Raw genomic sequence first — 27,594 nt, 5'->3', positions numbered from 1 at the left:
CAAATAATCTAGAGGAAAGACAGTATTTAACCTGGTTCCAGGAGGAGAGGTTTATGGAGAATAAATGCAATAAGGGAGAAAAGCAGGCAACCTTAAAATTAGGAAGTAAAAGCATACAATCGATAAATCAGTTTGTGTGTTACGGAGCCCAGGCCCTGTCCTGGGAAACCGCTGATAGCAGATGACAAGACACCAGCAACCTGACCACGCAGATGGTTACTATAATTCTAGAAGGCAACTCAATCAACAGAATAAAGAAATGCTGGAATCACGTAAACAATTCAAGCTCCATCTTCAAAAGGACAGAAAAATTAAGTTTTAACTCTCCATATGTTGTTCATACGACGTCTTCATCAATTACTTCTAATGGTAAAGTAATTCAGCCGTTTGCAGAAGGGAGTAAGATGGGATAATCAGTCCTTTTAATATTGTTTCTGGTGATTTTGTGTGTTGGTTTGCAATATGGTATTTTTAAAGGTTAAAACATACTTGAATCACTTACGTAATTAGGTATGCAGGTAGATATGAAACCATGAAATCACCGTTCCCGTGGGAGTGTGATGGCTCCGCACAGAAGGAAGCAAAGGACTTCCAGGTGGAACTTGGTCTTTGCCAGCACAAGCTCCTGCACGTCCGTGTAGGCCATCTGTGTTTTCGCATGAATCACACGGGAACACCAACCCTGTCAGAAGACGGAGCTGTGCACGACCCACACACGCATGAGTCGGGGCTATGATGCTCGGGTCAGCAGAACGGGTGTGCTACCCACCTGCCTCACACACTTAAATATTCACAGGGCTATCTAGAAATTGTCTCTTATTAACCAAAACCCAGGGTATAGGTTTCAGTATTTTAAGAAAAGCCCCAACGCTCAGTTGAAAACTGAATGAATAAAATTCTTACACTGCTCAGTCATATTCCCTGTTTGTTTTCATTTACATTTTTATGTGCTTAACACACTTTCTCTTCTGTGCCTTAAGGTCAATAGAACAATAATGGTACGTGTTATGTAGCTATTTCCAATTTGTAAAACACACGTGTGCTTTTTAGCTCATTTGAGCCACAGCTTTGGAGGTAGGTGTTATCAATCCTCCATTTTCCTGGTAACAAGGCTGAGAATCAGAGGAGTTACTGAGAAGCCAAAGGCAAGTTAACAAGAAGAACCAGCAAGAGCAAAGACCAGCATTTTCTGAGAGCGTACCCTGTGATCTTTCCACCGCACTGTGTCCCTTTCATGATCCACATCCTCAATCACACCACCAGGAAACACTTTGAGGTCCCCAACAGCCATTATTGTGTAAAGCCACATCTCCATCATAAGTTTCTTGGGAGTCATTAAAGCACAATTTTTATGTAAGAGGAATGAAAAAACTCAGATGAAGTAGATCAGGTAAAAAAAAGAATGAGAACAAACTTAGACTACTAAGTTTTGCTTAAGTTTCCAAAATGTGTAGCCATTTGTTTTCACAGAATGAAATATCACACATAGTTAATTAAAATACAGCTCTTGCCACAATGTAAAAAGACAGTGGATGCTTCGCTTGACTCAAACATTCAGAACAAGAGGATATTCTGAAGTGCACTGGGGTGGAGGGAGAACAGTGTGGCAGAGGTGTGCTAGGAGATAAGGTGAAACCTGAAGAGGAAAAATGTGGAGAAAGTGGAAGCTCTGTCAAGTTTCCAGGAACTGAAAAACAAGTTTATGCACAAAAGGAAACTTGGCGACTCCTCCCTGAAGGCACTGAGGAGCAATCTGCAACACAGAAGTTTCCAGTAGCCAGTAGCCGACAGAAAATACACTTAGAGGCAAACATCATCTTGGAACTGATGGAAAGGAAAATAACATTTACAATGTTCAGACTCCTTGGAAGAAGTAAAGGAACTGAGTCAGTGACTGAATGTCCAGGGCAGAGAACATCCAAGCAATGAGCTAATGAGCTTTCAGAAGGATGGGGAGGTGGTATGGAGGCAAGGAACAGGAGAGGGAAAAGCGGTATACTTTTGAAATGTTAATTTACATTTTGAAGGGGAGAAGAAAGTTCGTAAAAGAAACATGCAGAAATGTAAAACACAGATTGCATAAAAGGAAGAAAAAGAAAGGCAGCCTTTTAAAATCCCTCTCTCAGTGAGCAATATCTATGGAGCAATTGAGAGCCTGCGCTCTGGAACCAAAGTGCCTGGGCCCACATCGCATCTTCACTTCGTGGGACAGAACTTGAGCAAGTTATTTATTCTCTCTGTGCCTCAGTTTCCTTACCTGTGAAAAGTAGAAAATATCCCTCACCACCCAATGGAATCATGATAATTTGGTAAGAACATTCTCGCACAGCAAAGAACACTGTGAGAGAGCAAACAGTACAATAATACTAAATTTTCCCAAAACTCATGAGTGTATATACAGCATCTGAAAAATAAAAAAATGTAATTAAAAGATCAAAAGCTATATAAATGGTAAATCTGACAGGAAAAAAAATAAGAAAGCAAAAAATAAAGTGTCCAACAAAAAGTATTTAAGAAGAATAAAAAGATTAAAATTATCTAAGACTGTATTTTTTAAAGCCATGAAAAAAGGAGAGATGTTACTTAAAATGTATCTGATCCAAGGCAATTTACTACAAAAAATAGAAATTCGTGGAAAATGGGCAGAGAAGCCCCTTTTTTCTGAAAGACCCAATTCAGAAATCCAGCTTCAATCATTCAGAGAGGCCCTTCTTCTCATTCCCAGAATTGCTTCAACCAGCCAAGTGTTTCAATCCTGATTCAAGTAAATAATCAAGTATTTCATGTCTGAATGCCCTTTCAAAATAGTAAAGAAAAGTAATTTCTGCCTATCTTCCAAATATTAAATGAATTAGGTAAAGTCATAGTGGCTGCCTGTTCTAACAAAGAAGCCTTAAACTTCCTTACACTATGTTATAAATATTTATTTTTTTTAAATGGAACCATCAAGCCCTGGCTGGGGTGGCTCAGCGTGGACTGAGCGCTGGCCTGCAAACCAAAGGGTCGTCAGTTGATTCCCAGTCAGGGCACATGCCTGGGTTGTGGGCCAGGTCCCCAGTGGGGGGCACTCCAGAGGCAACCACACATTGATGTTTCTCTTCCTCTCTCCCTCCCTTCCCTTCTCTCTAAAAATAAATAAATAAATAAGTAATTTTTTTAAATGGAGCCATCGATAATACTAACAATAACCAACCTTTTTTGGCATTTACCATGTACTAAACACAACATATGTCATTTCAAGGTCCTGCCAGTAGATATTTTTAATTCGAATTAGCTTTTGATGAAATTTATGCTCAGAGAAGTTATTGTTTTAGGTCATACAGCCCATCAGTAACAGAGCATGGATTTCAATGAAGGCCTATCCCAGCAAAAGTTTGCTCTTTCAGCGATGCTTCTGTATTGAAGCCCTCTTGAATAATAACTTGAACCGAGCCCCTACATCACATGTCAGTCATCCGAGATTCAAACTGGTTATTTATTAAACTAATATTTTTTAAATCACTTTTAATTTTGGTTAAAAAATGTAACATAAAATTTACCATCTTAGCCACTTTTAAGTGTAAAACGCAGTATTACATTTGTCCACATTGTTGTGCACCATCTCCAGAACGTTTTCGTCGTACAAAACTGAAACTCAGTGTCTACTGAACCATTTCCCATTCCCCTCCCTGCAGCCCCTGAAACCACCATTCTACCTTCTGTTTCTGTGTTTGACTAGATACTTCTGCAAGTGGAATAACACAGTATGTGTCCTTTTGTGACTGGACTATTTCACTGAGCATACTATCCTCAAGGCTTACCCACACTGCAGCATGTAGCAGGATTTCCCTCTTTCCAAAGCTGAATAATGTGCCATTGTACATACATGCCCCATTCTGTCCATTCATCCAATGATGGACAGTTAGGTTGTTCCCACTCCTTGGTTATGAATGATGCTGCCATGAACATGAGTATGCAAATCTCTCTTCAAGATCCTGTTTTCAAGTCTTTTGAATATACAGTGAAATATTGCATAGGGGATCCATTTCAAGACACTGAGTGGATGCCTCAAACTTCAGAGAGCACTGCACCCTGTATATAGCTTTTTTTCTTATACATACATACCTTTCCACTTAAAGGAAGCAATTTACAGCTCCTCTTTATCATATCCAAAATGTCAGCATCATTATACTCGCAATTCAGAGCCATTACTATGTAAAATGAAGGTCACTTGAACACAAGCACTGCAATACCGTGACCGTTGATCTGAAAACCCAAGCTACTGAGGGACAAGTGGGTGGGTAGTGTACACCAGCGGTCCCCAACCACCGGGACACAGAGCGGTTCCTGTCCGAAGAGTGTTAGGAGCTAGGCCCCACAGCAGGAGGTGAGCGGTGGGACTGCGGATGCACACAGCGCAGATACGCTGGATGATTCACATCTGGGCCGGCAATAGGGAGCAGGATGGCACAAGATTTCATCATGCTTCTCGAATGATGCACAACTTAAAACTTATAAAATATTTATTTCTGGAATTTTCCACTTAAGATTTTTGGACCACAGTTGGCCTTGGTAAATGAAACCATTTAAGCAGAACTATTGTATACCCCACGGTGGGTTTGCTGGATCGTGTGGTATTTATATTCTCATTTTTTAGTAAAAGGCAAAAGATTTATATGATCTGAAGAGAAACCAGAGTATTATATATTCTCATTTTGAATGAAAATTCTGTTATTTTCCTAAAAAGCTAGATCAATTTACATTTTTAGCAAAGTGTATAAGAGTTCCCATTTCTCCACATTCTCACCAATCCTTATTATTTTGTGATTTTTGCACAATATCCATTTTTATAACTGTAAAGTGCTATCTCACTATAGTTTTGATTCATATCTTTTCAATGAATGGTAATGTTAAGCATTTACATATTTTCTTTGACGAAATGTGCATTCAATTCCTTTGCTTATATTTCATCAGGTTTTTTATTGTTGTTTTGGGGATGTAGGAGTGTTTTATATATTCTAAATAATCACCCTTTTCAGATATATGATTTAAATTATTTTCTCCCATTCTAAAGATTGCCTTATCACTTTGTTGTATCCTTTGATGCACAGAAATGTTAAAACTTGACATAGTCCCCAAAACTCATATTTTTTCCCAAACCTATATTTATCTATCTGTCCACCATCTTTTATATATGTACCCGTGTTTGTAGCCAAACTGTTATGACTATGGGCAACCTAATTTCAGGAAATCCAAAGAGACAGACAGAATTTTGGATGGCTTAGCTTTTTAAAAGTAATTTTTAGGAAGAAAAAAAAAGAGAAGTCTCCTTAATCATTCTCAGGTCTCATAGTCTGAGCATCTCACCAAGCTGTTTCTGATTTTCATGTTTAAAGATGCATGGCTTTTTTCAGATTACACAGCCTCCAAACACAAGCCCATTACTTCATCTGTGCTGAGATGAAGAATTAGTGACTTAATCCAGTGCAGAAGGAAACCTTTCAATGTTCTGTGTTATCGAGAGACTGAACATCAGCCTTTAATGTAGCACATAAATGCTCTAACAGATTTTATGTATTATTTTAGCGACTTTCAGGATACTATTGACAGTATGTGATTTAGCTTTAAGTACTGAGTTTGGAATTTGGAACCTGTAGGAGACTCTGCTCCACTGTATTGGTTTGTAGTCAGCCAGTAAAATGTGGTCCTTTACTCAAGGATTGAACAATGTATAGTGTGTACGAATAGCTATAACTTCGGCAGAATGTAAATGCTAGAAAAGAGATGTAAAATATGAATTCAATAGTTTAAAAATTATTTCTTGATGGAGATGGAAGGGGAATGAACTGGGGTCAATGAAAATTTCATAGTAGGGATGTCATTGAACCTGGAATTAGAGTGGGTGATATATCTAGAGACACATAAGATACGGCATGAGAAAAGAGGTGACGTCACAGTTTTACATGTCTAAGGTAAGTGTGATCTAAGCTGCAAAGTTAGATACAACTACATCATACCCACTTGCGGCATTCAAGCTGGATTCTGACAGTACCTAGGGCAGAACAAAATGACAACGGTGGCATTCAAGCACAGTTGATAATGAGGGCAACAGATTATCAGGCAAAAATCATGTCTTACCCACAATGATTCCTTTACTTGTAATTTTTCAACAACTCGACGTACATGTATATCAATTTTGAAAAATTCACAACATGTAAATTCACTTCAGGTCAACCCTTCTCAACAAAGAGCATCAACCAATTTTAATCCCTCCCATGTAAAACAGAAACAAGTGTAAGAAATCTCAATTTATGAAGAGAAGATGAGGTACAGAAAAATATATGTGTGCGTATGTATATATATTTGTGTATATGTATATTATATATACATATCTATATGAACGCTGGCTCATAAATGTCTCCATAATATAAAATTATATAAGTACATATTTGAACATATGACGCGCCTCAGCAGTTTTTCAACCAACTGAAGAAGGGGCCAAGAAGATGGTTAACATGAGCAGGTTTAATAACCATGAGTATCGAATGAGGTTGCTTTCACTTTAATTGTTTCACACACATACACACATACACATACTCATACACAAACACATAGCACTTAATGTCATTTTTAATTTTGCTTGAATTGTATATATTTCTATAAGACCTTCATCTTACCAAATAGTTTCTAACTAAGACACTGCAAGGCAACATCCCAAGTTGGTTAGGGCTTATAATTAAATAAGAATAGGAATATGAGTTAAGAGACTATTAAATAATTCAGGGAAAAGATCACGAAGGTTTGAATCATGGTGCTGGCAGTGAGACTGGAAATGAGGGAAATTGTAAGGAAATATGCTGACCTAACTGGAACTAGAGAGCACAGGAAAGTGATAATACTAGCAGCTGACATTTCTGCAGGGATAACTAAGGTACAGACACTCTTCTAAGTTATGACCCGTGTTGAATTGTTTAATCCCCATAGTAACCTATTAACTATTCTTTTTACCCTATTTTATAGATGTGGAAACTAAAACACAGAGATAAAATAAGATGTCCAGAGCCAAGAGCCAATAAGTGACAGAGTCAGGATGGGAACTGGAACGACTGAGCCTAAAACGCATGCTGTACATTGCATGAGAGGTGACTGTTCTATAAAGTTCAGATCACAAGTCGGATGGTGATAACAGAAACAAAGAAAAGAAGTTAAGAAGTTCAGTAAAGACAATAAAACCTTTCAAAACCCTGTTTTATTTTACACATTTTATGTTGCAAGGCCAGGAAGATATAAAGGTAGATAATGAAACATGAATTTGGGTTTTGTTCTAGAGGGTATAAAAGACTACGGCCAAGGCAACTCATCACACTGTTGTCTGAATGACAACTTATAGGTCAGTGAATTTGAGTATTAACTGCCAGATCTATCAAAAGATGGCTGAACAATGTTCTGAGACCGTCAAACATGACCTGGCCCTAGAGAAACATCCACCAGCAAGGGCAGCTAGTGATCCAGCAGGCATTCTGTTAAGACACATATGAACAAGAACCACATGGAGACAGGAGAGCTCAAGCCAGATTAGGCACCATTGTATAAGAAACTAAATCAACCACACCAAAGCATTAGCACAGTATAATAGGCTGAAATTTTTTGTTTGAAATGTCTGGTCTGGAGATCTAGGCTGGATACGTGGATAAGTGAAGCCAAGAGTCTCTGGAATATGGAGGGAAATCAAGGATGGAGAAGTTCTGATGGAGACATAAATCACTCCAGAAAGCATGAAGAAAAGAATGAAGAAGCTGGAACAATAGGAGATTGAGTTATGGCAAATATTCACTTTTATATGATATCATTTTCTATAAAGCTGATGCTCTTGTTGGAAATCCATTTATCTGCATTTTTGTAGGAATGCGATTTTCCCCCTAAAATGTCCTAGATTCATCTTTTTTCCCCTAGTTTCATCTTTATGATACCTCAGAAATAACCTCAGTAAGAGTTATAAGCATTCAAGCTCTACCTGTATAGAGATACAATCAAAAGACTAATATATATAAGAGGGGAAAATGTATTTTTACATCAACTCAACAGATTTTTTTTTTAAAGCCCATAAAACTTTGGTAATTTTCATTCCAGGAAGGATGGAATTTCCCTCTACAGGAAAATATCCACAACTGAAAGATGTAACGCAATAAATAAATACATGATCAAGATGAAAGTAGGATCGTACATCTGCTTCCTGGTAGAATTGTGATACATACTTTGGGAAATGTTTCCTTTGGTTTCTATAATTAACAGTGACCACATCAAGAAAGCATGGTATTGTGTAAAAAAAGTGTTATCTGTTTTTTTGGTCACACCCACATGATAAATGGACAGCAGTGACATTTCAGGTGAGTCTGTAACTGCTACGAAGGGCTGTAAACAGCAAACCAAAGGCCGTGCTGCACACTGTCAATAGGGATATTTTTGCAGAGGGTGTTGTTTGACAGCACCTTGAACCAGAGTTGTGTCTGTTTTCTTTAAAAAATATGTTAAATGACCCATCTGCCCCAGAAAAACTGAGGAACTCACCAAAGAGCCCAGGCCATCACTTTAAATACCTTCTCCAACTAAAGACAAAGGAAGATGGGGAGGGGCGGGGAGTCAGTTATGGGCATCTATCAGGAAAAGCATAACAAAACAAGAGTATGATTGTTATGCAAATTTAAATTGCTTGCCTTCTCCAGAGGTAGGAATTTCTAAAGGTTTAGTCACCCATTTGTGGGGACACAGAAAGACACCCTTACAAATGGAGATTTCTCTTGTAAATGTAAATTTATTTTACAAAAGGGAAAATTGTGTGAGGTTTTCAGAGCTTCTCCTGTGTGAGATATTTCTTAAAAATAACCAAGTCAAGCCCTGGCCCAGTAGCTCAGTTGGTTAGAGAATTGTCCATCTACGCCAAGGGGGCATCCCAGGTCAGGGCACATACAAGAAGCAACCAATGAGTGCATAAATAACTGGAATAACAAATCAATGTTTTTCTCTCTCTCATCAATATATATTTTTTTAATTAAAAGAAAATAACCAAGTCAAGATCATCCTTTTGCCAAAAATTTTGGGAGGACATATTCTGTTCTCCTTCAGATATATACATATATAAGAGTATGTGTATGCAAATAGATAGATAGAAAATTATGAAGTATTAATAAAAGGTACACATTTGTAGAGGTACTCTTTCTATAATGAAAAATAGATATGCTAGGTAGTAGCAAGGAATGAGGGGCCAGAGGGGGGAAAGGCAGGGTCTCCACCGTTACAACCTAACAAAGAACTTAATGCAGGAGGCTAAAAGCAAAAGGAAGACATGTCTCACCAATTTACTCAGCAGTCCTGGGCTCGGTTTGATCAGATGGCCAGGTGTCCCGAGCATCGCACAACAGCACAGGAGGAGGAAGAGTCCTTCAGATTGCTGAGAAAAGGGGCTTCTGTAACAATCTCACTAAGATTGCTGGGTGTTCTGAACATCACAGGTGGGAATTGTACAGGAGGAAGAGGGAGCCTATGCTGGGAAAGGGAGCCTGTGTAACAATTTCACTAAGACAAAGAGCCTTTACTAACTGAGAAAGAAGGCCTTTGTAGCTGTACATTATTGGAAAGGAGTGGGAACCTAGAAGCCAGCTGAGTATAGAACCCCTGAACCCCAACCATCGGCATAATTAGATTAGTAAGTACCCACTTGTAGCCTCAGCTCAAGTGTATAGAACAAACTCACTAACTCACTAACAAACTTACTAACAACTAACTTTCCTCTATATGTGGGGCATTCAGACTAGCTGGGTGCCTGCTCGCAGCTTTGTGTTTGTGTGCGTTTTATAAATAAACTTGCTGTGTCATTTCCACTATACGTGTTTGTCTCTGGATTGAATTATTCTCTTGCCAGCAATACAAGAATCAAGGAAGGGGAGGGAGCCTCTTAACTCAGGTGTCTCTCCCCATCCATACCAGCTAGGTAAAGCCCGTATCACAGGGCAGCTATATAGCTTTGGTGATTATAAGCAGAATAGAGATTTGGTTATAAGATAAAAAAATCAATTTTTTCTTTCAAAAATGGTCATCATGATGTCATTAGTAGTTGTCACCTTACCTGGATCTAAGTGTCAACAATTCTGGTAGAACACAGTAGATTTATTCTCTAAATAATCTGCTGACATCAGTGTAAACCAAAATTAACTTGACTGTAATAAAAAAATTAAAAGCATCTTTGAGAAAAGAAGGAACTGCAGCCGGGGAGACACAGATTCAGGTAGCAACCTAAACTGTGTTCCACAGAGACAAAGGAGAGGCCGTCTTTTATAGCAATAGCAAGCTTCCCATCAGGTTATCACTTAGGTCATTTTTATGTAAATGAGGAACCCAAACTGTTCTGATTGTGCAAGGTAGGGCTCAGTCCTTTGGCAGAAAGAGGAAACCAGGGCTTCCCTGTAGTGTTTGACCCAGACAGCATAAATAAGCAGGGCACAGTGAAGGAAGCTGGGAGTTCAGTCTGAGGTCCGTCCTCATATACAGAGTATCTAAGAAGCCTCTGGCGGCAAGTCCGCTAGGCAACTATTACTTATAAAATGTGGGCTCTCGCTTGACCATGGCAAGTTCATCTCAGAGGACAAATTCTTTCCCGGGGATCAGATCAAACGAATCTTTCTTGCTGGTGTCCTCATCAATAAGAAGCAGGATTTTTGTCCTTCTAGGAGCAAAGAGACTTCAGTTATAATCTCAGCATTGTGATTATTCAGATGCGTGCCTCTGAACACACTACAGGTAGCATCTTACAGACACAAATCATAAATTACTCAAGTGTGGGGCCATTCTTCAGTCAGCACCCATCTTAGAATATACATGTTCTTTCATGTTTAAGGAAGGAAGTAGAGGAGAGAGGGAGGAAAGGAAGAACAGGGAGTGGTAACAAAGGAGAGGAGAGAGAATTCGCATTACTTCATCCTCCATCGTCTGTGTAAAATTTAAAAGAAATTAGACTACACATTCTTTCAGGGAGTTTTTTTTTATTCTGAAATATCATGAGTCTATGAGACAAACTAGATAAAAATTATTTTACTATTTATTATTTCTTAATTAGAAGTATTTCCAAATAGACATCCTGAGACTAATAATTTATCAGGCTTACATAATGATTATTTCCAAGGCTGGAAATAAACAAAACAAAAAAAAGAGAAGGAAACAAACAAGAAACCTTACTAGTTCTGTTAAATTTTTAACAGAGTACACCATGTTGGCAAAATCCCAAAATTCTGTATTGGAGACGTACAACTTCAATATTTTAGAATTAAACTTTATATATATAAACTTTATATATAAAATTAAACTTTAGGAATACTACTTTCTGAACACAAACAGGTTGTCTGCTGCTTTCACAATGTATTTTTTGTTCTCAACATTCTTTTGAATGAAGATAACCTGAAGTCTAAATGAACTGATAGCAAGGTAGAAAAACAGAGTACTTGGAGTATTTTCCCAGCTCATTAACGGAACGGTATGGAAGGCTATAAAATGTTCATCCTAGCGTGGTAACATTTTTTCATTAAATAATGACTGCTATCTATAAGGCTTATTTTAGATGCCTTTGACTGGCAGAGGGAAAATCATTCTACGATTTTCTGATTCTAACTAAAACAGAAAAAGAATAGCTGAAGTATCTAGTCCATTATTAATTTAAACAAAATATTTTTCTAATGGTACATATAACTCAGGATCTTATTTTCGACTCTTATGCCTCTATGTTTTTTCATTTGCAATTACAAATCGGCAAAGACAGATTGTTATCATAGGTGTCAAGGAGAATGAATTGAAGATGTGGGCACATGTCTCTACCTTAAGGAGCTGGAAGTTTGTTAGGGATATAGATAGAGATGGAGATGGAGATGGAGACAGAGATGGAGATAGAGATGGAGATGGAGATACAGATAGAGATACAGATAGAGATGGAGATGGGGACAGAGATGGAGATAGAGATGGAGATGGGGATACAGATAGAGATACAGATAGAGATGGAGATGGAGACATATGGAGATAGAGATGGAGATAGATTAGATATAGATGCAGATATATAGAAATATATGTAGATATGGATATGGATATATAGAGAAATATCCATATAAAAGATTTATAAATTAAAGTGATTTATTATAAAATGTTAATGTACGTAACAGTGAAAATAAGTTACTGAACTTATTTATGTTTTCTCAGTGTTATCCTGATGAAAGTCAAATTTGAATTACCTTTTGAAAAATGGACAAGATACCAAGAAAAAATTTTTTAAGTAAGGAACTCTATTCAGGATGAACAGCGGGAGCAACACAAATGTTAAACATATATGACAACAAGAATAAGGATTCACTGTTTTATTTCACAAACATGTACCTAAGATTGTCACCGGCTTCTACCTGACATCCGCCTCAAAGTTGTTGTCTATTCCTACTCTCCATCCTCTGTATCTAAAGATTATTTTGGTAACCTGAAATATTCAACTTCCTTTAACAGGAAAAAATTCATGAGGTGTTCTATATCCTGCTGGAATCAAGTCCTGCCTGAGACCTTGTATGTGGGAAGATATTACTTGTTTCATTGTGAATTCTGGAAACAATGTATATCCCTTTCAAAAAGTATACCGTCAACAAGAATGTTTGAAGGTAAACATATCTAGGCTCCGAGAGGAAGATAAAACAGTTGTATGTCAGGTAAAGTGCAAAACTCCCATAATAATAACAATGCTGTGAAAAAATAACTAGGCAAAATCAGGAAATACACACATAAATAGTAAAAGTCTGATATAAAAGCTTTGTATTGCTCTGGTACCCTTAAATTCAATTTTCATCACCGTTGTGTTAGTCCAGCCATTATTACATCTAGGAAGAATTTCTTAATTGGTCTCCTTGAAAATTATTCCTAGGTTTGTCTTCCTGAAACTTTTATTGGCTCCCGATCGCCTGTGGAATATAATCCAGTCTGAGGCTTGGCATTTTAAGGCCTTCACAACCAATACAACATACTTAATGTGCACTGGTGAGAAGAAATCAATACTTAGTGTTTACTTATTAATAACAATGGTATCAGGCACTGGGAGAAATGCCTGGCTGGTATGGCTCAGTGGATAGAGTACCAGCCTGAGAACCAAAGGGTCGCTAGTTTGATACTCAGTCAGTGCACAGGCCTGGGTTGCAGGCCAGGTCCCCAGTGGCGGGGGGGGGGGGGGGGGGGGGGGGGGCGGGGGGGGGTTGCAAACAGCAACTGCACATTGATGTTTCTCTCCCTTTTTTTCTCCCTCCCTTCCCCTCTCTATAAATAAATAAATAAGTGAATGAATGCATAAATAAAATACATTCTGTACTTAAAGTTGTCATTCACTCCACTTCACTATATGAGTATATTATACCAAAGTTGACAGAGTTAGAGAACTTACCAAATTTTCCCACATAATAAATTCTGACTTCAAAGTGCACTTCAATTCCACCCCATTAGAGTGTAAACACCTGTGTGTGTACAGAAAAATCACAACCATATGATGAGATCCTAATAACGAAGGATGTACTACTTGGGCATGTGGCTTATTTGGGGGCTGAAGAAATAGAGATCCTGTGAGCTCAAGAAAAATTCTTATCTCTACCTCAAAAAGTTTAAAAGGGGGGGATGGAGAGACTTGCCCACAACGAGTTATGACCAGAAAAAACTTTTACAACCTATCTATGTTGCTAGGCAAACCTCTAATTACTGAACATTGGCTCCTCTTACCATCTGTGAATTGCCCTCTTCCTTTATGAAGCCCCAGGCTCTTACCCAATTTCTCGGCTCGGGATGCCATATATACCTAATTTTAACGTTCTGTCTCTGAACCTCTCATGTATGTGGGGTTCCCATATGCATGTGTGTTATTAAATTGGGTTATTTTGTCTGGTTAATCTGTCTCATGCTGATCTAATTATTTGATCAGCCAAAAGAACCTGGAGGGGTAAAATAAAATTTCTTTTTTCCCCTTAAACTGCTTGTTAAGTGGATGATAAGTTGTCTTAAACTACTGGGAAAAAACACTGGCAGAGTGATCAAGACCAGGAGAGAGGTCGGGGGTAACAATGTATCTGCCTTTCCCACCTAAATAAGAACTGAAACACAGAAAGGAATGGATCAGCGAGGAATGTCCGTGGAGGGAAAAGAACAGAACTGGGGGCAAAGTGCAACAGCGGAAGGACAAGGCAGGGGAAGCGGTGACAGCTCGGCAAGGAGCAGTCAGATCCAACCCAGGAATCACAGAGGGGCAAAAACAAGGGCCTGCGGGACCGGCCCCGTGTGTTTCCACCTTGCCTGCCTGCCTTCAGTCCCGGGCTGCGGACTTCGAACAAGAACTCCAGCAAACTGGTGAGAAAAGTAATGTAAATGATCTCTTTTACTTAAATTACCATCAAGAGAGAAGCCAGCAGATTTGCAAATATTTACTCACTAAGGTAATAAAAGACTGATAGGAATTATAGTGAATTTATGAAAACAAAACTAACTAAATTGACTCTTGGTTCTAGTCTTTAAAACTGTTTTTCTTCTATTGATTTGCTCTAACAAAATTAGCCTTAAGAATTTTGCAACATACTGAAGGTATATATATATACATAACTATATTTTATATATTAAATATTTACATTTTATCTTTTTTTGCATATGAAAAGGTAAATGTGACATCAATTTACATCTATTTACTTGCAACCATAAGAAAACGTTTATAAATTATGATTAATACAAGGTATATTGATGAAAATTCATATGCAAAGGTAACAATTATGGGAATAAAATACTCTGAAATAACACCAAGAAAGGCATTAGAAAAATATTTCTCGTTAAATAATTAGAACTTTGTTCAGTTTCACTTCCACTTGCTCAGAAGCTGAAGTGACCTTTAAGTTCAATAATCTAGCACACTTGCTGCTTCCATTAGTTATAGTCTGGAGCGCTGCCAAGCAGATGAGGCAGCAGGGGACAACGATGCTCTTCTCGAGTTAGATTGCTCACACCTAGAAGCAGCAGTTTCTCATTTATCTCTGGGCTCATCCTAAATTTCCTCCTTGAGAGATGAGGGCTTAGCTTCCTTTAGCCAACTTGATTACATAAGTTCTGTACTGCAGGTTTCTACAAGATCCCCTGAAGCCCAAATTCAAGGAGTAAGGAATCCTGGCTCTCTCCGCAGCTGAAGAGCTCCAGTAGGAAAAGTTCAGCACTGGTAAACTGTCTAGATAAAGTCTAGTCCCTGGCCGTGAGACTGTACTATAGAAGAATGTTTCTGGGAATATTTCCAGATCCTCAAGTGGTGAACAGTGAATTAGGTCACTCATTTCCCTACGTTTTCTTATAAAGGGAACTGAAATAGAATATTCTGAAACCAAAGAATAGTCAGAGAATTGATGAGAGGTGCCAAGGGCAATACCTGGTTATGAGAGTTACAGGGACAAGATAGTGACTTAACAGCGGAAGTCAGCGGCAGGCGTGAGGGTCCAAATGACAGCAGGCCCATGCTGGAATGATAAAAAGTATCTGTGCACTGGGGGACAGGGCTGGGGAGCTGCTGAACAAATCCGTACTGCTTACGTGGGGATGGGGCGCTTCAGCAAGTAAACATGCAATGTTACAAGCCCAAGAGCAGACAGGTAAAGAGGAATGGTGGGATGCCAAGAAATATGGCAGGAAAGTTAGATGTGGCACCTAAGAATTGTATTACTTGATGTTTAGCCTCCATAACTAGCACTGAAGGGTTCCTTGACACTGATTCTCCTTTACATCACTATTTCATGGTCTGTGATAGTGTTCCCAAAACTATGTCTCTTTAAACACACTTGTGTGTAAAAGAAGGATGTGGTTAACAGTCAATTCTAAAATGGCATTCTCTTATCCAAGAACGTGACTGAGGGAGGTCACCAAAGGACAGTCCTTTGACTGAGGTGAACGGAACTCAGCATATAAAAATCAAGGAGGCCACAGAGCAGTGCACAGGTGGCCTGAGAATCTGATCTTTGTGCAATAATCTGTGCACAATATGTGCACAAAGATGAACTCACACAGGTGCTGTAACATGCCACATGGCAGGCCTTTCCTATGCTAACCCATGCATTCCTCACAATAACCCTGTGAGGTTAGGACTCCCATGAAACCCCCCAGTTATTCTATGGGAAACCGATGCAGAAAGGTCAAGTCATTTGTCTCAATCACACAGCAAAGAGGTGACAGAGCCAGGATCTGAACCTGGGCTGTCTGTCTGCTTTCATAGTCTTAGCATTGCACCATGTTCCCTCCCACACTTTAAGGCCCAGCTTAAAGTTAAGCAAATCAGAGACTCTAAGACTTTCAGTTACCACAGTGACCTCCTTATAGGGTATCGAGCAATGAGGACTAACACACAGGTGTGGTGATGATGTGGTAAAATCAGTGGGACCTGGGAGAGAGGACAGCACATCACAGGCACTCTATAAATACTTCCTAAATTAAATAAAAGATGAAAAGGGAATGAGAGATAGAAAGCCATCAGGAGTAATATGAATATGTGTGAAATAACCGTTATGGTGAATAAATGCGTGAAATAAATCTCATGATAAAATACATATCCAAAGTAGTCGCAGGAGGAAAAAACAGAGGCAATGGAGTCTGAATGGATTAATTTCAGTTAAAGCACTAGAGACTGCATATTTATTATGTACAACACTTGGTCATATGCCATGAGAACATGGAGGATGATGTGGAAGTAACAACCATGTGGTCCTTATTCTTTAGAACCTTAGCCTTGTGATACTAGAAGAGAGAATAAGTTATTAGCTGTAGAAGATATTAAGGACAGGTGGAAAGACTGCATGAAAAGCACTTTTCGAAGCAGGATTTAGTGAAGGTATGTGAGGCTGGAATGCGGAGTGGGCATCATTTGAGGGCCAGAGAAGGAGGTGGAAATGAAAGTCAAAACTATTCCAAATGAAAGAGAAGCCAGCACAGTCCAATGATGCCCCATGAGGAAAGAATGCAGAGATCGTTGGCCCACGTGGTTGACACCAGTTTGTAATTTTTATCAATTTGAGGAATTTACAAGACTTTTTTTTTTTATCCTAATACATTATCTACTTAAAGAAAAACACTTTCCAACACTGCTTATATACATAAGTAAAGGAAAAAGGGGAACCTCTAACTTTATTTGATTATCAGAAATAACCAAGAGTTACAAATATATAAAAGGGATGACTGTTGGCTGTTGTGCAGATGATGATTGTGTGACTGACAAATACTAGGAGAACGCAGATCTCAATGTAATTGTTATTTTTAATAAATCTCAAGTGAAAGTGCACAGGATATGAAATGACTACTCACCGGACTCTAATAACTTTTGATATATGAATCAGAAGGATCATCTCCTGGAATATGAAAAGGCCCATGTGACAGGAACACATGAAAAAGAGGGTTTCTAAACAATCTCCATGCAGAGCCGGGGAGGATGGAGAGGGGCATCTGTAGCATCCTAGCCCGAGCTTTCCGAAGGGTTTATTGAGTGCACATGTGTGAGCACAGCATTCCTTCCCTGTGCAAGCTCTTCCTGCCAAAACCTTGCCCTTTCTAAAACCTGCACAATGAGCGCTCCTGCCAGACCTCATCACAGCGTAGTCTGAGACAACAATCCCCACAGCTCCGGGAAATGTGAATCAAGCCAAAGAAAGGGAAATGTTATTCTCTCATCGGTATATCCTGTAGAAATGCTTTTGAACAGCCACTTCACAGATGATACAAATGTTAACTTCAAAAGTTGATGCGATAATCTTGATTCGTATTATCTTCCCATTTTAAAATTACAAATAACTCATCTTACACTATTTCATCATGCAAATACTTTTGCAAACAGAATAGTCTGGTTACTTAACCTTCTACCAACCTGCTTAGGAGCAACTTTAAAAAACACACTAATGAGACCAGATATAAACTGAAAATATAAGATGGAAGCTACTGTGGCCAAAAGAGTGAAATTTTAATCAAAATAATGATTGAGGGTAAAGTTAACAAATACACAATTATGCTACTATTTAAAGAATTTTTCCTCTAATGTGGAAAGTTAAAACTCAAAATTGATAAGACTTGAAATGATTATTTTCATTTACAAAGATATTTTTAAAATCACTGTAGTTATAATTATGAATTCGCTAGCCATCAATTACTTCAAAATATATTAACAGGACATAAAACAGGAGTAATTAAAATTTTATTGACAGGAAGAAAAAAATGCAAACGTGTTCATTGTACATATCTCTGTTATACAAGCTAGGTATACGCTTTAAAAGGTTTTGGTCAGAATATCCTATTTTTTTCATCCCTCTTTTTGATTGAGTTAATTAAATAGACACAATCTCTGTTTAAAAAAGAAAGTTATTAAATTCTTTTGTGTAACAAAAAAGAAAACCCAGAATCTAAGATTCCAGTGAGAGTCCAGAGCATATGAGTCATGCTGATCTGAGTCTTTTTCAGACATTGTCATGGTTTCAGGAAATTCAGTGGGTCATCACCAGAAAGAAGCCTTTTAGTCACACGTTCTGGGATCAGGTTCTATAATTTTCCTGAACAAGTCCTTGAGATGTTTTATTCTGTGACTCTACAAAATAAAAACTGAAAGAAAAAAATGTATGCCTCAATTTCTTGGAAATTGCCACAGTCAAACACAAATTCAGCAGAAACTGTAGTTAACTGCAAAGTATAGAATTAGGTAACTGTTAAATAATTATATATGTTAGGTAACAATGAAAAATAAGACATCAGAATGTATGAGTTTAGATAAAAAAGGTGAAATGATAAGACTTTTGGTCCAATTGTAAGAAAAGCTTACTAAAAGAGAGTAAAGCTCAAAGTTTTAAAAAATACGCAACAATTTAAAAGTTGGTTTGTATATACTTACATACATATGTACACACAGAGAAAGGGAGTATCTGTATAGAGTGAAGGAAAGCTTTTAGAAAACATAAAATAGGTAGAAAGAAAAAGGGCAGCCTTTAACTCCTGCCCATCCTACTTTGGCTCTAACATACAGCTTCTAGAAATTTGGGGGAAGGTAGAGGACTACTAGGTAAACTGAATATTCAAAGTAACAATGATATGTGTATGATACATATATATGATAGGAAATAATCTTTAACATACTTATTGTAGTAGATTCCTTGAGATTCAAAGAGGGGGGAAAAGAATAAACAGTCACCAAGCCATTTTGGCAAACATTTTGGAAGCATAATCAACATCTATACATGAAGACATCTGGTACTGATGTTAGATCTTGTCAATATTAATAAAATAGCAAAGAAAGAAGTAGAAAAAAATGTTGCCTTCTCTTTTAATATTTAAGATTGATTTATAGGACATGACTAACATATAGCTTCCTTTGCACGAGTACCTATAATAATGGTGACCTGGAAATTTTTAGCAATCCAAATAATACATTTAGAAAAATAAGTAATTATGAGAACAGGTCACTAAAAATATGAGTTTATTATGATAATACCTAATTACATTTAGCATCAACAGTATAAAGATGGCAAAATAGTAGTACCTTGAACTAGGGTAATATGAGGGGGGACCCAAAAGAAGTCAGAATTATCTTCTGGAGGGTGGGAAACCTTGTAGTACAGGCTTCCCCCACTAGGTGAGTGTTCTAAGAATCCATCTGTATAAGTGTACCAGCTGGCATTGTTGTGAGAGGCTGTGTTTGGCTTTAGTGATTTTTTTTTTTTTTAAGACACAACGCCTTTCCCCATTTCATGATGAGTGATTTACGAGCACACCCACCCACGCCATGATGAGTGTTCAGCAGTTTTTGAACAAAAAGAGCATGACTCCCATTCCCCACCTTCCCTACTCACCTGGTCTCACCCCAAGTGACTTTTTTGGTTTCCTTGGATGAAAAAAGTCCTCAAAGCAAAACGTTTTGCTGATGTGAGAGGTGAAACAAAAAATAGAAGCAACACTAACAGGCATCAAAATCGATGAGTTCCAAAACTATTCTGAGTAGTGGAAAAACCATCTCGATAGGTGTATTGCATCAAATGGAGAGTTCTTTGAAGATGACTCAACTTTAAACATGTAAGAATAAATACACAATTTTTTATAAATAAATTCTGGGATATTTGGGGTCACCCCTTAAAGTAAGCATTTAACTGAATGATACTAATCTTGCTGACCAGAGAAATATTCACCTTTTATGTAATTTTTCACCATGATTAATCTCGATGTTTTGAAATCTAATTTTTAAATATACACTTTATTTTTCAGGACATTGAGTAGATAGTACAGAGTTCCCCTACTCTCCACACCTAGTTTCTCTTATTATTTTTATATCTTATATTAGTATGGACATTTGCTACCATTATAGAACAATACTGATATATTTTAAACTACAGTATGTAGTTTATTCTGATTTCTCTGGTGTTTATCTAATGTTCTTTTTCCTTCCATGGATCCCATCCAGGATGCCACATTACATTTACTTGTGTTTCTTTGCCTTCCACTTGCCTCTGATAGTATCTCAGACTTTCCTTGGTTTTGATGATCTTGACAGGTTTGTGGAGTAATGGGCAAGTATGTTACGGAGTCCCCTGTATTGGAATTTGTCTGATACTTTTCTCTTAGTTATTGGAGTTAAGAGTTTTATGAGAAAGATTGCAGAAATAAAGTGTCATTTTCATCCCATCATCTCAAGTGCACATACTATCAACCTGCTTCACAGCTTTTGATGTTGACTTCCACCATCTGGCTGAGCTAGTGCTTCACAGGCTTATTCACTGTAAAGGACTCCCGCCCCGTCTTTCCACGCTGTACATTTTGGAGGAAGTAACCACGCTCAACTCACATACCAGAAGTAGAAAGTTATGCTCCTCTTCCTTGAGGACAGAGTAACTACATACTATTTTAAATTCAACTGCATGGGAAATTTGTCTTTTTTTCCCCCATGTATTTATATTTTCATGGTCTCATATACATTTATTTTAAACTTTGGATCATAATCAATACTATTTTTGTTGTTTAAATTGTTCCTGCTTGGGTCAGGGAGTTCTGTAAGTTAATTGCTGGGTCTCTGATACGCCTCTATCATTGTGTGCCTGTGGTGACGGTGGTGTTTGTGCACAGGTGTTTTGAGCACAGGTGTTTTGGCACTACAAGCTGATCCAGGATCACCTTGGATAGTTCCTGCCCCAGTCCTAGAGTCAGCCATTTCTCCAAAGATCCCTGGTTTGGTATTAGAAACAGAGATCTAGGCATTAGGTGTCACATATAAAATTCATTTTTTAAATGAATTTCATGTGTAATTAAGAATTAACATATATCTTTGTATGTAGTGAATTTATGAATAAAACTTTACTAATACTTCCCTATTTTGCACTTATCTGTATTTCTAGTTTTCAGTGATTATCATGAATTATATCTATAATGAAAATTATTAGTGCAATAATGAGAGAGCTACAAAAAAATATACACAACCCATTCCGATAAGAAAACTCAAATTAGTATTAACTTCTATTGGTCTAGTATTTAGTATTGTAAGAAAACTCAGAATTCTGAGTATTCCAAATATTTATTTTTGAAACGATGTGTTATATTTCAAAATTGAAAGTGTTCCTCCAAATACGAATATTGTTCATTTTCACCTTAGGAGACACTTCTTACTTTCATAGAACAATCACTTCAGATATGAAGAGCAAATATTTCTCTAAAAGCAATAACCACAGATACTAAAACCCAAGAATGCCTTAATTTCACATGTATGGACTGGTCTTTACAATAAAGATAAAAGACAACAAGGGGGAGTAAAAGCCTAACACTGAGTTTATACATCTCATCAAAGAAAACCAGATTATTCAGACATAATTTGAGATTATTACATCATTAGGCATGGGCCCAACTCTCAATATTTGAAAAGAAAGGTTCCTATTGGCCTATTTAAGGAAATTAAGATGGTATCTATTTTTCTGGACATCGTTTTTAAGCAGTCATACACACTGATAATAAATGTATCTCAGTTATTAGGTACAGCTTATTATATAAGTTCATTTCTAGAATAAATACGGCATCGTAATCCTTAAAAGCTATTTAAGATATGCAAGATATTAGGTAAGTACAAGACTTAGTAAGATGAGTAACTAATACAGGAAAAACAAATTGAACATTTATCTGGTGATAGATTAATGATGTCACCTTCATATACCCATATCATTATATTTCTCATGAAAGCAATAGTACTATAGTTTTTTTAAGATGTTCAATAATTTAGACTTTTTTCTTATTTTACTTACTGTGCTCTCAGTAGTAATAGTCTCACTTAATGATTCTTAACTATGTTTAATTAGAAAAACATAGCAAATATTCCCATTTTCTTGTGATTTGCTAGTAAACCTCACTAACCAAAATACTATTAACCACCAGCTTAAAAACATAACGGTTGAAGTTATGTTAAAAGCCCTGAGAAAAAACGAGGGGCAGAAAGTAAGCCCCAGTTTCTGAAGCAGAGGACGCCACATCTTTAAAGGGCAGATGGATTCAGGAACACGCAGGCATATCTACACTCCCTTGGTCACTTAGTTTTGGTATATTTTATACATGTCTATGGAAGGGTAATACGAGTAGCTTATTGAGCTTTGCAAAAAAAATGAGCAAAGAATCTAAATTTACAGTGGAAGATTAACAAGCTGGTTAATGATATCCTGATTTATGACTATTAGGCATTATTAAATATTAACATGGAGATAAAGGATCAAATATTGATGTAGATTAAAATCAGCAAAATCATTTCAAATCTAAGTGTGAATGGTATACTTCATTATAAATTCTAGTTTTGGGAAGCATTTAACTATTCATCTGTTCTTAATAATTTGTATTTATTCATGTTTAATAATTGAAGTGTAACATCAATACTTAAATTTCAAAATAATTTAAAAGGTGTTGCATTGCTATTATTATTGTTATAACTGCTTATTTTAAACGTGAATATCTCTTTTTCCTTTCAAGAAGTATGTTATTTCAACAAGTATGTTGAAATACTTATCACTTCACTTTTGTAGTCTATATAGCTCCAAGTATTTATGGAAAGAATAATAACTTTTCAAAATAGAGCTATGGTTACTCTTGTTTATGAGATAAATCATTTATTAATTGACAAGAATGCTTCCCAAGGAACATGCATCTTCAAAGCTTTATAATTCCACAGAGAACAGTAAAATTCAGTCACATTTGTTTTTCCCAAATAATGAAGCTAAAACAACTAATCTGAAGATATCCTAATTAATGATCATTAAACCAGCACAACGGGAATGTTTTCCCCTTGAGACTATGAAGTTGATAGTCCAAGTTCTTCATAAAAATGTGGTGACAATCTAGTAACTTTATACAAGCAGTAAACAAATACCAGGCCCCAGAAATACCTGCCAATTCCAGAAGACATCTTCAGAGACACTTTAAGCCTGAGGTCTGTGATAAACCTCTTAATAGTTAACAAATGCCCGTGCAATGGAGTACAAATACAGTATGAAGGATGAGAAATGGGCACCATGAAGCTTCCTACCTCAATTTCATTCCTACCCCAAACAGTATACTTTTCTAGTTTAGGAAAAGAATTCAGAGTAATTTAGCTCAATGACAAGTTCAAACATGTAGTTGACATGTTAGTCTGTCATTGGAAATACTACATGTACTTCCTCTGCCTTCATAATTGTTTACATTCTAGACCTTCCTTGACACCAAAAATAATTCTCACTCCCAACCTCACCAGCCCCTCCACACAAATAGATTAAAAATTCAGTTTATCTTTGTGCATTTTTCCCATGCAAAAATACAAAGCAAATTAATTAACTAAGACATACCTATGAAGGCAATTATGCAAGAAGGCAAAAGAAAAACCACATAATTATTTCTCTCTTGTTTACTTTTACTTCCTTCTGTGTCGATAATAGCTTCCTGATAATTCCAAGACATTTTGCATTGCCAGACATTTTTCTCAGAAAGGAAGGTAACAGAAGTCAAACCATTGCTCCCCCTAAGTGCATTGGTAACAGACTGTTAACAAAGATGAACCAACGGTGCTGAAATATGAAGTAAGGTTTTAGGTACTCAAGTCATGAAGGCAATAAATAGACCAAAGAAAACTTCATTCATCTCAGGAAACGTTCTCAGCATGAACATGGGGTTACTACTTGACAAAATATGTATTTTTTAATTATCCTTTACAAACATTATTAAAGCCACTAATAATTCATATGAGCTACAATAAGATCTGGATAAATATAGATTAGAAGTATCATGTATATATGATTCTTGGCCTGCAGACTTGATGTGGCCTCTACATAAATCTTCAACCATGGACTCCGTTTAATGCATTACTCGGATGTTCTTCCCTCGTAAATTATAATATACAGATACAAAGGCAAATTGATCTTAGAAAGGTCCTTCTTTTAAGTGGGGTCCTGGAAAGATGCCTGAAAACAGTTCCAGACTCAGCTCAGCCCCCTACTAGCTTATATTTGGACACATCAATTAACACCTTTACATCTCATTGTTCTTATCTCTAAAATGAGAATAACTGCTTTGTCTATTCCCCTAACCAACAACATCATTTTTAATAATTATGATTCTTTAAGATTCAAAGAGCCAAAATGGGGCATCACCCATTTCCAACCCTGTATCTGCTTGTTTTCTTTTTCTTTTTTTTAATCTTTAAATATTTTATTTATTTATTTTTAGAGAAGGGGAGGGAGAAAGAGAGGGAGACAGACATCAATGTCTGGTTACCTCTCACATACCCCCTACTGGGGACCTGGCCCTCAACCCAGGCATGTGCCCTGAATGGGAATGGAACCAGTGACCCTTTGGTTAGCAGGCAGGCAGTCAATCCATTGAGCCACACTAGCCAGGGCTCTGCTTTTTTTTTCATGCGAGAGAAAGAGAGAGAGAGAGAATGAATAATGACACCTTTTGTAGTTTTGGTAGAAGTAATAATCATGATAATATACAAAGCACCTGAGATGCAGTAAGTGCTTGATAAATGTCCCTTTCCTTCTCCACTAATTTTCCATTCCATAAATGGGCAAGTTCCATTTGAAATGTTGCCAGTCCAGATCAGAGCTGTTTTATTGTCTCTCAGTTACCTCTTGACCCCGTTCTTATCTCTTCCCACATCACCTTCCTGTATTTCCTGGCCTTTCTCTTCCAAGGGCCAAGGTCTGTTCCCATCTCCCCGACCGGGACCATCACTTTGTCAGTGATGGCTCCTCGGACCAGCTTGAGCTGCACCTCAGTGATTCCAAAGCTGGAGAGAGTTACAGCAATTCCCGCCTGGGGCTGCTGTATTCCAAACCCAACCCTTCCGACTCATTGTCCTTGCTGTCTGGCCTGGGAGAAGCGGGAGAAGCAAGGCATCACTGGAGTGATGACATGCGGCTCTCTCCCTTCCCCACCCTTCACATTTTTCTTTCCACGTGCAGAACCCGGAAGGCTCTGACCGCTCTTGCCTTGGCGGTTGCCAGGGTTACAGAATAGCAGCACCAGACCCGGGAGGGTCCCATGCCCTCTGCCTCCCCCACGATCCCCCCCCCCCACACACACAGAGTCAAGAGCAGAACCTTTTCCTGCTAAACGGGTGATTTTAAATCCCTCCCCTCTCCGCGCTTATTTTGCTTGTGCAAACAGCACTGAGTAGCTAAGGAAGAATGAAAGGTTTGGCGGAGAAAGAGGAGTCCTCGTAGAGGCACTTGCTTTTAATTACGGCTTCACTCGTGTCTAAACGGCGAAAAGTTCGAAAAGTTCGCCCATTTAAATCCGATCTCTGTAACACCGAATTCGGGACCTCAGCCGCCCCCGCTGTTGGGCGTGCAGTTCCGGTCCAGTCCCCTCGGTTCCAGTCTGCGGGCGAGAGCGTGGCGTCTCCTCCTCCTGCCAAGTGCCCTCCGCGCGCTGGGACCAAAGCAGAGTAATTCAACACACGAGGTTGAACATAAGTCAAGAATGAAGGGGAATCGTCCAGTGTTGAAAACGGCGCGGACGCTGCCAGGGCAGCTAATTAACGCGTCAACTCTGGGCGGGTCGGTAGGGAGCCGGGAGGGAACACCCGGGGAGAAGGGATAATTCACTGGGTTACATTCCCAGCTGGAGTCAAATCCGGGGCTTTCGGGATCGAGCCCAGCCGAGGGCTACCCAGGGCTGACCTGCTCCAGCAAAAGTGCGTTTGCAGCCACGGCATTTCCTAGGCAGCCAGCTTTGGGGCTGGGCTCTCATTCCAACTTTCCCCTCTGGGTCCAGAAGGATGCAAGTTTCTATCAGACGGAGCGTCGCGATTCCCTTGCAAGGGAAGAGGCGTCCATCACTCCCCAAAAGCACCATAACAAAAACAATCACCACGGTCTCCTCCTCCCTCCCCCCAGCCCAATGGGAAAAGGAGCGCGCGAGGGCTCAGAGGATCTTGGTCAAGTCCTCCCCAGCCAGTCCCCACCAACGCGTCTCCAAAAGAACCTGCAGCCGGTGAAAGACACCGGGCACGTTCAAACGCTCTCCCTTCCTCGGTGGCCAGGGAGGGGGCCAGGAAACCAGGAGGAAGGCGAGAAGTTACTGGGCGCGCCTCGGGAGGAAAAGTTTGCGCGGTGCTGGCCGCCGGCGGAGGCTGGGGCAGCGGAGAGACGGGACTCGCCCCGCCGCCACGCAGTCTCCAGCTCGGCGTGCAAAGGCCGTCTGCTCCGTAGTGCACAGACTCGCCGTCCGTTCTCCCGCGCACCAACTCCCATTCTGCTCCCAGCGCTTTTTCTTTCCCAGGACAAGTCCTTGTCTCCCCGCCGCTCCGCATCCTCACTTTGGATCCACAGCCACCCCCAAATACGGTCACCCCTGCTTAACACCGCGGTCCCTAGCGCTCCCTCCCACTGGAGTAGCAGGTGACCCAAAAGCAGCCTTACCTGCCGCGAACGCTTCCCGCCCTCTGTCTTTGCCCGATGTCCCTTCAGGGAGAGAGGGAGAGGATGCAGGCTGAGGGCATGTGAGGTGGTGACCAGGGGCCCCGGCGTGAGCTCCTCGGAGCCGCAGAGCCGCCGGCGGCCCTGGCGGAGCGCAGAGGCTGCGGCCGCAGAAGCCGGGCGGGGAGGCAGGGGGCGCTGCTGGCTCCCGAGCACCGTGCCGGACCGGCGGAGAGCCAGGCACCAGCTGGAGCTTTGGGGAGGAGAGGCACGCTGCGAGCGGGAGGACGGCTTTTAAGTTTGTGGTGTGACCGCAGCAGCTGTCCTGGGAGAGACTCAATCTTTCTAAAAAGGGGATGCTCAAAACTACGGGGATTACCTCTCCCCTTCCGATCTCCTCCCCCCGCCCTTGGCTCCCCCTCCCTCTGCGCACGCCAGTACTCCCCAGAGTCAGAAGTCCATCCCTGCCCGCGCGCAAGCTGTCAGCAGCGTGAATTAAATGTAGCTCTGGTCGCTCTGAGATGTGTTTTTTTTTCTGGACAGGGCGCTCTGTAAAGCAACCTCTGATGTTGGAGCCCGCGCTCACACGAGACTTGGTACCTGTTTATGCAATACCGTAAAGTCTCTAAGGACCTCCTGTAGAAGAAACAGAACA

General features: G+C 39.2%; 1 protein-coding gene across 1 annotated transcript in view; it reads right to left on the bottom strand.

Annotated features, from left to right (window-relative positions):
* The window catches only part of SEMA3D (semaphorin 3D), a 190,439-nt gene extending 163,137 nt beyond the window's left edge, over window positions 1–27,302 (bottom strand). The window contains exon 1 of the mRNA XM_024557567.4: window positions 26,943–27,302. The gene's annotated coding sequence lies outside the window, so the exon portion shown is untranslated. The remainder of the gene's footprint in view (window positions 1–26,942) is intronic.
* Window positions 27,303–27,594: the final 292 nt, after the last annotated feature.

This window comes from Desmodus rotundus, chromosome 6 (genome assembly GCF_022682495.2).
Source record: "Desmodus rotundus isolate HL8 chromosome 6, HLdesRot8A.1, whole genome shotgun sequence".
Taxonomy (NCBI): Eukaryota; Metazoa; Chordata; class Mammalia; order Chiroptera; family Phyllostomidae; genus Desmodus; species Desmodus rotundus.
The sequence above is the reverse complement of the archived record's forward strand: the minus strand, read 5'-3'. Positions and strand labels throughout refer to the sequence as shown.